The sequence below is a fragment of the Crocodylus porosus genome, unplaced genomic scaffold (genome assembly GCF_001723895.1).
Source record: "Crocodylus porosus isolate Cpor-Errol unplaced genomic scaffold, CroPor_comp1, whole genome shotgun sequence".
NCBI classification, from domain to species: domain Eukaryota; kingdom Metazoa; phylum Chordata; order Crocodylia; family Crocodylidae; genus Crocodylus; species Crocodylus porosus.
In genome coordinates this window covers 17,709,765-17,722,318 of record NW_017728911.1, presented here as the reverse complement: position 1 = coordinate 17,722,318, position 12,554 = coordinate 17,709,765, and positions in this window count along the sequence as shown.

Below are 12,554 nucleotides of genomic sequence, written 5' to 3'. Positions count from 1 at the left end.
ACTCGGGGAAAGTCTGTTCACCAGGGCCCCCTTGGAGTCACCAGGAACAATGGCCACAAGCTGAGGGAGGATAGGTTTAGGTTAGATATTAGTAAGAACTACTTCACTGTAAGGGTGGCCAGAGCCTGGAATAGGCTTCCCAGAGAGGTCTTCAAGAGGAGACTGGATAGGCACCTGGCTGGGGTCTGTCAGAGCCAAATTTGAATGTAATGCTGGATAACACAGAGTTAAGTGTTGACATGCGCATACGAGGTAGTGGAAAATCCCCAGAGAGCTGACAAGCATGCCCAGCACATGTCCCCTGTGCGACCTCTGGCTTGTCAGTCATGGCTCTGCCATGAGGAAATCTAAACTGACACCCTGCACATGCTCAGTCTTACACAAAGTATGACATAATTCGACCAGAAATTTCTATGAAGAAAGCTACCTGATTGGCCACCAAAATCATATAAAAGGCTTGTAAGTTTCCACCCATGGCGGAGACCAGACCCAACCTGAGAGCAGAGGCTGCTATTGCAGGGACTGCTCCTCAGGAGAGCCTTTAGGCCCAGAGCCCTGGTTCGATCCCAGAGCTCCTCTGGTCTCCCCGCGGTCGTGGGTTACAGCCCATCTTCGACTGATTGATTTCATCTATGTCTTGTTTACCTGGTACCGACCTTTATTCTGACCTCACCGACTATGCACCCGGCTTATCCTCAGAATTATTATCATCGCTGTTACCGGCCTGGCTTCACCCACTTTCTCTCCTCGTTCATCTCATCAACCATTCACCTTACCTCGTTCGTCATTCGTCCATCACCGACGACGCGTTACAGTTGTTCATTGTTCCCTTTTATGAGCTGTCGACCAGTTCTGGGACTATCGAGTCGGGCAGCCGCACCTAGTCTCCGGGCTAGAAAGCAAGGGCTCGGCTCGGGAACCCCGTGAACCGACAGACACCTTTGTTTGTTTGTTCGTGTATACTGTAACTGAACAAGCAAGTCTTCTGCCAACGCTTCAACATCTTGTAGAGTAAGTCAAAATAAAATCTACTTTATTTGAAACCGCACGTGTCCCGAGCCACTCTGACTCCTTGCCGCTAATCCCGCTGGTTCAATCCAAACCCTCAGCCCACCGTGACCTTGGGGCTCGATTCCCCAACAGGTTCTTATGACCCCTGCCACCCCCAGTGCTCCTTCCTGCCCATGGCAGGCGGTCGGACTAGATGATCTGTCTAGGTCCCTTCCAACTCATTGATTCTATGATGCCAAGAAGACTCAGCAGCAAGAAAATAGCCACATTTTCAACTTATGGTCCAGAGGAAAAAAATATACAGAACAGGAATCTCAAATCAAACTGGGCACAACTAGCTCTTGTTAGCATTAAGACTTCATCATCTGCTGAAAGATCATGCCTCAGGCTTAGAAAATTATCTTCCGTATAGAAACACTACCCTAATGGATTTACAACTTGCAATGGGGGAGCTGCAAACTATTCAGTGTGCGTCTTTCCAGAAAGCAGCATTTTGGGAACCATAGAGTTTTTCCTGGTCATACCACAGACCACTGGATGACAGCATCAGGGTCTCTTCTCCCATGATCAAGAACAGGCAGGAGAGCCACCAGCAGCATCATATTTAGTAGATGCATGTGAAATGGGGTGTATTTGATTCAGATTCAGCCCGAATCTAAATCTGAAGATTCAATGCTGAGTCGGAGAGTCAACAATTTGGCCATAGACAGTTTTAATGCTTTTTCTAGATACCTCAAGGTACCATGCCACCCCCCCAGCTCAGTGATTGGCCACAGGGGGACCCCAGGTGTCCCCCCAGACCCAGGAGGCACCAGTCACCAAGCTGGGAGGACACAGGGGAGTGGGCGGGGCCCTGGCCTGCTCCCCGGAGGACCTGGAAGTGGACTGGAAGTGCTTGTGGTCCCCTTCTAGGTCTGCTGCCAAACACGCTGGGGAGCCCCCTGTGTTTCTGTGGGACACTGCATCTGCCCCACCATTGCAGCATTCATGAGCTGCATAGTATCTTGAGGTATGTAGAAAAAAAATTTCAAGCTGTGTCCATATCCGAATTGCTGAATCTTTCTGAATCTCTCCAAATTGATTCAGAGGCTGCGATTCAATTTGGAGAGATTAAAGGGTCTCCTAATTCGATTCAGAGCTTCAACCATTGAATCGGGCTGAATCGAATCAGGGACCGAAGCTTTGCACAGCCCTAATATCTAGATATGCCACATACTGTCATACATAGCTGGTATCCTGAAACCAAGTAAAGGGAAAGAGTATCAACTGTCTAGCAACACGAAGCCATAAAGGAAGTCACAGAAGAATAAGAATGGATAGAACCAACTTAGCCCCCTATAGATAAGGCCAAGAAAGATTATGACAGAGGTAGGAAAAATAGGATGGAAAACCAGAAAGCAAATTTTATTATATCAAGGTCCCACTTATTCTTAATTCACCAACAATCTGTATCACCCACCAAAATACATTTATAATGCAACAACCCCATTCTACATTGAAGTTTCATTTGGAAGATTCTTAATTGGAGTCTCTAGGCACTACAAAAATAGTTCTAACACCAAACTAACACCAGGTTATATAAAGTCATAAGGCAGGGATGCTATTGAAGAGCATATCATTCCTATCTTCTGCATAAAAATAGAAAATTGAGTGAAATTTCATCCAAACAAATTCCAAGTAAAATTCCAAGTATATGAATCAAGAATTTAGCAACCGATTTATGGGGAAAGCAGCCACAGATGTTCCTGCCTTTCTTCAGAGCAGTCTTATTGCATGTTTTGCAGCCCAGCATAAACTGAGCCAAACAGTCCCAGTTCCCTGGCTTTCACTTTGTAAGTTAATATTAAAAAGAACCACTTTCTCTTCTATTTTTCAAAATATGAGCACAGAAGCCCAACCACAGCCCATGGAATTATATGAATATGCTCCCACAAGTTTGTGTGTTTATAATTAGGAACACAACAAATGCATCTACATGCGCACTTAACTGCACTGTAGACTAATTTGCTGCAGTGTAAAGCAGCACAGTCTACACGTGCAATGCTATTAGACTGCAGCAAACTAATTTTCACTTTTGTAAGATAGTAGTGTCAAGTACTGTCAAGGACAGTACTATCTTAAGGCAACAAAAATAACTGTGCTTAAACACATGTGGAAACGCTGATCCAGACGCAAATTACACCCATAAGCCCGGGTAGTTGGGGGTCAGGCCGCTGCCTGCCACCTAGCCACACAGCTCCACTCTTTGGGCACTCGTGGCCCAGCTAGTCACTCCACCACCTTCCACTGCAAAGCAGAGCCAACCCCCTGAGTCTGCTGCCAGTCCAGGGCTGTTCTGACTTGGCTCAAACTGCTGCAGTCCTGCGCAAACTGCACCAGAGTGTATTGAATCACACTAATAACACGTGTAGATCCACCCAGTATGTACTTTACCAAGCAAACCACTCCAGGTGGGTAAAGGTATAAATCATCAACAGTGGAGACATCCAAGTGCCTGGCTACATGAGTAAGTCCATAGAAAGTTATCAGGATGCAGTCACATAATTCTGATCGGTCAAGTTTCAAGCACAGGAGTTCATCAGGAACTAAGCAGCATGTGGTAAAAACAGAGTTCTGTCCATTATGAAATTCTAAACATCAATATAGTGTTGAACTGGAATATGAGAACGTTATTCAGTTTCCTAATGGAACACTAAATAAATATTTTCTGTGTATGTCATTCTGGTGATCAGATTCTATGTGCAACAGCATCAGCTGTAAAATGGGGAGCAGAACACCAGTGCCAAATTCTGTGATTAAATATATCATCTTACTAGGGTGAATGGGAGCTGCACGCATGGATGTCAGGGTACCTTTGCCCATCCTTTCCATGGCACTAATTTTAGAGCCTGAAAATGAACCACTGTTTTAAGTGGAAAAAGGATGTTAACAATACTTTGGAGGACCTTTCACCAGAACAATCCAAAGTATCCAAGCTATACAGATTCAAGAAAAGAATAAGACACTTCTTGAAAACATAACAGAATCAAAACACAAGACCTGGACAGCTGCCTGAATGCAGGATTGACGTCTTTATAAAAAAAAGTCTAGATTTTCCTTACATAAGCATTGGAATGTATAATACTCTAAATTATTAGAACAGCCATTTTCAAGGAAGGATCTTTGGAAAGTAAATGAAAAATTTTACCAAGCTTAAAAACTAGGCAAGTATGATCATTCCCATTTTACAGATGAGGAAATAGAGAAATAAAAAGGAGGTTAAGGAATTTTTCCAAGTTCACTCCACACACAGAGCATGCCAAAGAATAGGACCCAACTCCAGCCTAAAAATTGTTTATTCAAGTCTCACTGTGTCCTGTGCACCCAATGACAAATGGTATTGTTCAGAAAAAAGTCTGGGCATTACTCAAGTTAACAGTACTCTGTTCTTTGCCTCCCTAGGGCACTACTCACTTTTCCTAAGTCTTCTCCATTCCGCTGTTAGCTAATTCTCTTGGGCACTTTGCAAAATTCACACCAAAGTCAAGCACTCATAGTAATGTAGTTATTATTCCCATGTGGCAGAAGACAAAAGGTGCTCATTATAAAAAGCATAGGGTCTGTTGACATGATTTCTTTAGCACAAAGTGGCATTAAGTATATCATAAGGCATATTGAGGCTCTTGATCATAAATCTAAGACCAAGGTTCTAAAACATGATAACGAGCTGATCATTTTACGCATCTGTACACACACTTGAAAAGGGGTGGGGAGGGGAAAGAGAGAGGAAGAGAGACAGAGAGAGACTTTTATATTACAGCAACTAGGATTCTCCTTTCTGGGTTTGTAATTTAACCTAACAGTTCAGTGGTCGATCATGCAGGCAATTTGTTTAGAGCAATGTTCCCCGACATTACAGGGACAGCTACAAAATGTAGTTATGCATCATACTATTATAATATCCAGAACACTGGATAAAAAAAAAAGCACAATTAATGTGTTATACAGAACTTTGAGAGTTCATTCATTTAAGTCTTCATGTTATCTGGACGTAGCCAACTTCCACAACACATTTCCATCCAATAGGTTTTTCAATCTGCTCTTACAACATATGAAGTCTAAAACTGAAGGACTGTAGGGAAAAAGAATGCTGATGTTTATACTGCTCTTTTTCTGCTTTGTGCATTTACCAAGAGGAGACTGGACAGGCACCTGGCTGGGGTCTTATGACCCCTGCCACCCCCAGCGCTCCTTCCTGCCCATGGCAGGGGGTCAGACTCGGTGATCTGTCTAGGTCCCTTCCGACTCATTGATTCTATGATTTAAGAATATTTTTATATAGCCTGTTTCACTCTTCCTTGTATGCTTAATGTTCCCTATGTGTATGGTTTTTCCCACAGCACTATGGAAGGGAAAGAAATTTAAAAAGAAAGAGAGAGACAGAGAAAAAATGTGACCATAAAAATCACAAATGGCAGGAGGACAGTAAAGAAGGTACAGCACCTGAAAACAGGAGAGTTTTAGGTCTGGGTGAAATTACACAGGACTTTGTAAATCACTCAGAATTTATAGTCTGAGATACCTTGATTGGACATACTTGGAGAGGACTTGTGAATGCAGGCTGAGCCCCACCAAAATCTACTGAAACAGGCAGAGCTATAACTGGTAGAGATTTTGCCCTGGGCAACAGATTTACTCCTAATAGGGTTTGAGCCCTGGGGTGCTGGAATAGGGCTGAAGCACGAGTAGAAGCAGGTCATTGTTGCAAAGGGAGGTGCTGCAGCCAGCAGGCAAGTTAAATCAGCCCTTGGCCCTGCAGCTTTATGTGCCAAGCAATGATACAAAGCTTTTAACTTGGTGGTGCCTGCAGAGCCAACATAGTTGTTGCCAGCAGCATCTCCCCTCACAGCACCAGCATCTCCCATGGGGAGAGGGTGAAGCTGACTAGGGGACTCCCACCCCCACCCAAGTAGTCAGACTCTTGAGACCCCCTTCCCTCAATTCCAGCATCCCCCTTAACTGAGCACCTGGAGCTTGTGTCCTTGTCATCCACCCTTAGTTACACTACTGGATACAGGGGTCTGCCAACATGGATCCAACTGCGAAACTGAAAGTCAGTGTGCAATCCTTTGATAAGGCAAAGGATATGCTTTAGTCATGACAGCTACCAACCAAAATTTATCATATTTGTAAACCACAGTTCTGGGTGTATTAAAATTTTGACAAAAAGGGTGATTTAAAACAGTCTATATCAGGGGTTTTCAACTTTTTTTAACAAGTGTACCCCTTCTGGTGGCAGCAGATGGACGGGGGGCAGGGTTTAGAAGGAGAGGGATGCTTATACACTGTGGCCACCCACCACCTCACTTGAAAAAGAAATGAAATATTAATAGTAATGGAGTGTGGTGGATCAATTTAAAAAAGCCGGGAAAATGACATGAATGCTTCAGATCCATTTATTCATGGGTTAGCTACAAAACAATGCACAAGACAGGCTGACCCAGTGGACAACCTTAATAAGCTAATAAAGTTATTCTACACATTGAATTTAAGGTGGTATATCTTACAAGGAAATGTCTTGGGTGTGTCAACTACATTCATGTAAAATTGGCAATCTTGAATTACTGTGAAGGATTTCACCCACTGCCTTTGAACTCAGTGGTGCTATATTTGCCCAAAACAAATTGCATTATAAAAAGAGGACAGTTTCTTACAGGGACATACAAAAAAAACCATACTCCTTACTCAGGATTTGAAAAACATGAGAAATGTTCATTAGTGGGGCCTACCTAAAATCGTGACAAAATAAAGGGGTTTTCAAGGCCCACTCGAAGCATGCAAAGCTTGATTTCCTGGACATTTTGCCACAGCCCCATCCCTGGTGGCTGATTGGTATAGGGGCCCCATCAGCCCTGCGCCTCACTGCCAATTGGCAAAGAATGCTTTCATTTAGTCTATGTCTCTACCACTTTTTTTGGCTGATATCTTGGGAAATCACAGCCAATGGCAGATTTCCCAGCAACCACAGCGATTGCAGACAATGCTGTTTTTTGTGGTTTCTGCGAATTCCACAAAACTGTGATTTAGGTAGGTCCCTATTCATTAGCAAAAGCAAATAAAATAATCATTTTCCGGCACAGTGAAACCAGCCAATTTTCACACTATTTTTTCAGTTAATCTTTTTATCTGTATTAGTCTCAGGCCCCTGACAGACATTACACTTAGGATGGGATTAAAAGATTAACCATGTCTTTAGCAATGACCCGGCCACACATTCAATCAATTAATGGCATAATAAAATGAGGAATAAATCACAAAGTTATTACACAAAATATGTGTAATAACTTTGTGACTGGTTACTGTCATGCTTTTATTTGAACATGTGGCCAGTGGCCAGCCAACTGGAGCACACTGGAGTCTTTTAAGAGTCCCATGTGCTCCCTTGGCTGGGAGCCCTAGTCAGACGATCGCAGCTCCCAGCCACAGAAGCACACCATAGGAGCCACAATCCATCTGACTGCAGCTCTCAGCCGAAGGAGCACAGGGAGAAGAGCTTACTACCTGCTGGTTCAGGGGGAGCCCCAGATAGAGCTCCCCTGTGCCAACTATAGGGTGTAATGAATTTGATGTAGGATCCTACAATCATGCCTCCTCCCATGCATGTGTGGCATGGCAAGAAGGACATTTGTTAGGATTCTGCATCTGATCCCACTGCACCCTTCCCTGAACATCTGTCAGGGGTCTCAGAAACAGCAAAAAGATTACACAAAATGGTCACCCTAAAACCATCCAGTCTGACTGTAAAGATTTAACAATAAAATAGTTTTCACTTATTTTTCTCATGAAAGCTATTTTCTATTGTCAGGCCCTTCCCTACACTAAAAACGCCTAGAAGGGGAAAAAAAGAAATACATTTAATTTGATACATCCACACACCAAATATTAATTCACCAAGCAAAGATTCTATCCACAGCATGAGGTCACATGAACAAAGAGGAAAATATGAATTGTACTATCCTAATACCTTCTAAGCCAAATAATTTCAGAAACCTTTGGCGTAACAGTCAAACTGTACTGAAAGGATTCAATTGTCCTATGAACAAAAATAGAATCTTTTTCTTCCCATTTTACAATTCATATCGATTCATACTCAGTCTCAGTACCTAACTGCCATCTGGTGTTTGCCTTGAATTTGCCTTCTCCACAGGGAACACAGTGACACGGAGACATAGCCTAAAATTGCATATTGCTCAATACACTGACCTACAGTCGCTGGTACAAAAGCTGGAGGCCACTATTCCAGGACCACCTAAAAGTGCATCCTGGTAGCATGTGTTAGCTTTCAGTTCTATGACTCCCCTTCCAAACTCTTCTTGGTTATCCAAGAAGATCCTAACAGCACCCTGATTAAAATGAAAAGCTGTCAGCATTCCCATTAAATTGCTAGTTTAAAAGAATTTATAAGTAGCCATTTTAATTTCCATTTTGCTCAGCTGAACAAATAAACTCTTATCTCATATACATTTTCTTTTTCTCAAAATGTTACTGAGTAATTGAATAAGCTTTATAGTAGTTTGCTGATCTCTACTTCTCCCCCACAGGGGAATACTATCAAGCACATACAAAATGATTAAGCAAACTGAATAAGAAGTACAGTTTTTAATGGGAAAAAGGAAAAAGCTTGCTTAGCTTACCACCTACTTGAAACCTTCTGTCAATAAAAGCAAGAACCATATAACCCAGACATAAAGAAACATATAATTTAGAAGAGATAACTGGGTAACATATAAAGGAATGTAAATGAATAATTTCTTAAACAAGCAAACTGAAGACAAAAACAATTACTGAAGATAAATTAAAGGATATGCTTTTAAGAAAGTACTACCTAGACCTGCATAAAAAGAAATAAATTAGACAATCAAATACAGATAATACAGCATAATTCCTGGAAACAAACTAAAATTCATCAACGCAGAACAGTAATGAATCTTCACCTCAAGTTTATAGACTCTCCTTAACCAAAATATTCACCACTCTAGGACCATGGCAAAACAGAAGAAAATAGCTTTTTAAATGTAAACATCAGCCACCTAAAACAAAACCAAATGTATCATTAAATATTTCTTTTCTTCCTAATTCAGCCTCAGAAGACAGCATCATCCCAGACACAAAAAAAAAAATCAAACCAGCATCACTTAAAATGATATCAGAACAACTAACACTGTTTTTCTGCCCAGAATCACACAGGCCCAAAGATAAGCTAAGTATCAGGTGTACAGGAAGATTTTCCCAAACTCCTTTGCACAGCACCATATGCAACCACACTAATGACAAATAGTATCTCATACAACCAGTAACCTCTCATCCAAATCCTCTCTACTGCTCTTGCATATATCTACAGTCCTCCCTAAATCAAGGCAAGACAGAGAGGGTTTTTGGCCCACTTGTGGCATGCAGGACTACTTTCATGGTCATTTTGCAGCAGCCCTACCCCTTGCCACTGATTGGCCAAGAGGCCCCAGCCCTCACCACTTACTGGCAGAGGGCTGCCCTTTGTGCAGTCCCACCCCTCACCACTGATTAGCGGAGAGGTCCTGGCAGGGGAGAAGGAACAAGGGAGCAGCTGCCATCTAGGAATTGAACAATCAAAGAAAAACTGCAGAAGTGGAGAATTTAGTTGGACTGTTGGACAGGTGGCTCTGCCCAGAACATTATGGCAGAGGTAATTAAGGACAAGAAAGACTTGCAATAGCTGGGAAATCAAGGAATGAAAACAAGGACACTAGCAGAAGAGAAGCACAGAATCAAATCTAGGGAAAACAAAGACTGCATGTTACTTAGGTATTAAAGAGAGAGACATCCCTGTGGTAATACCTCATGAGCCAAGTTCAAATAGCTCTGGTAATCATCTTTGCCAATGAATACAGCAGTAAGTCCAGAGCTGCATACATCTATTGCAAGCCAATAAAGAATAAAGGCAATAGCAACAGAGCAGCAAAGGACTTGCAAGCTATTTCTACATGAGTAAAAATATACACTACTACATGCAAGTGAAACTGAATAATTTAAACTGCCAAACCAGTGACCCTTGGGCCCCCTCTACATGTGCAGGTAAAAGCATGACTTTTATTGTGTGATAGCTACTTTGCATGTGTAGCTGGTCTTAAGGTAAATTTCACAATTAACCAGTTAAGTGTGTAGAGGAACCCTAATACCTGCACTGCTATCAGGGGAATTATATTTCTGCTCTCTCACAGACCAAACAATTACATTCAAGACAGAAGCTTTTGCTATTTGTTTTCAACCTTGGAAGTTGAATGCTTAGTGACTGCCTACTGTTTCCTTGATGCTGGGGTGACATCAAAGCTGGAGTCACTCAGTCAGATACTTTCTTTGGCTAAGTACAGACAGTCAAAAAGCCTGTGGCTGAATACATTCAGTCTTTGCAGATTAGTCTAAATTGCAGAGATTAAACTGACTAACAAGTGATGAGACATTTACCTTTTGCAGCCATGTACCTGCAGTGACTCAGCCTAGAAGCAAGTTCAGATTTGAATCACTTCTTCAATCTTTGACATGCCCTTCACACCAAGATGCAACAGGCAAGTTGTTGGCAGCGACCTACAACCAAATATAAAAGTAAAATCTCAACAACTCCAAAAAAGCAAGCAGAAAGAAGGGACAGATTGCTACACTGTCTGCAGCACTGAAATAGATCATTCACAGCCAGAACTCATAGCTTCGAGTTTCCTATTCTCATATATCAGTATTACTCGTAACGTATCTGCCTATCAAGAAGTCAAAGGAGATAGGCTTATTCTGGCATCTTCTCTTTGAAATCAAATCCTCTCAGAAAATCCATGGGGGCTCAGCAAAATGTATCTGTTGCAACTCTTGACAAAGTCAGCAGAACTTTTTTCAGAAATTACAGAAAAATGCTTGCCTTTGCTAGTAATAAACTGGAGATATTGAATGAAGCCCACACCTGCAGCAGCTCTGTCTGATTAAGCCCAGCAGAAGGAAGGATAGATCCACAGTGGTTTTAAAAGGCTTTTATAAGCTAGTGTACCAACATTATCACTTCTTAAATTCTTATTATATTTCTTCCCTGAAGCAAGCTGCCACTTATATAAATTGGCTAATAGGGCAACATCACCTGATTCACAGAAGTTTAGGGCTGGACGGGACCTCATGAGATTATCGGGTCAAGCCCCCCTGCTCTGAGCAGGAAAGACAACTGGGGTTAGGTGACCCCAGCAAGGTGCGTGTCCAGTCTCCTTTTGAAGGCCTCCAGGATAAATGCCTGCACCACCGACACTGGGAGTCTATTCCAGAGTCTGGTCACATGAACCATGAAGAGGTTTTGTAGTATTTTGAAGAGTGCATATTTCAAGTTTTTTAAATAATTGGGTGACCATATACTGTGTCTACTGTGGGGAGGACCAAAGCGGTGTGCACTGAAAGGAGCAGGCAGGATCAATTCAGAACAGACCGAAGCAGCGTGCTCATAGACCACTACACCTTAGAGGGAACATTGATTAGGACCCCAGGCCCCTTCCAGACATGCTGCTAACTAGCGTAGCACCACCAAGCAGTGGCATAACTGGGGTGAGTAAAGGAGGGAGTAATAGGAGCAACTGCCCCAAGTGCCAACTTGGCAGAGGACAGAAAAAATCAGCTGCTGCTGGCAGCCATGCATTTACAGTCATGAACAGGAATTCACCGCTTCCACTTTACCCTGGGCACCTGGGAGCATATCTACACTGCTGATTAGCACTAAAGGGTTGTCCACAAGCCCAGTTATACTACTTTAACCTCAGATGTGATTTTCAACCTATTCAGTGAAAGTCAGTGGAAGGCAGTTTTAAATCAAGTTTGTTTCAGTCTAATTGAGCTCAAGTCAGGTAGGAACACACTTGCCTAAATCAAAAGATGAGTGGATACAGGGTGTTTAAATTAGTAAAATTAAGTAAAAGCAAGCTGGGGCAATGACAAGGCCTAAAAAGGTCATACCTAGCTCACAAAATAGTCTAGTAACTCTGATTAAAATGAGGTGCTCTCATCCAAAAAACAAAAGTCTGGTTTATGGACTGCAGGGGATGCTTACCACTGTGGACCATAGACTTCTACAGCAGCAGATGACAAGAAACAACTTTTATATATTTGCACTAGGCCACTTTCACATGTAAAGAATATTGCTGAATGCACATTCACACTGGCACTCAAAGAGTTAGATCTCTGGTTAATCTAAAAACCCAAACTCATTTTCCTCAGTGTGATGTGAACTCAATAACATATCCTTGTGTCAGATGCAAAATAGGGCAGTCCTGAGAATGGTGTATAAATAGGACTTACTTCTTTGCAATACACACACACACACACACACACACGGGAAGCCCCCCCGGATCCCTCTTAACTGAGGCGGTAGGGAGCTGTGCTCCCGAGCCATGCAAACAGAGCACACAAACAGGGGGAGGGCTAGGTGGGACAGTCCCCTCAAGCCAGGGAGCACCCCTGGGGTTTACCCTCGGGGAGCAGGCTCAGGAGGCACTGGATCCCCGCAG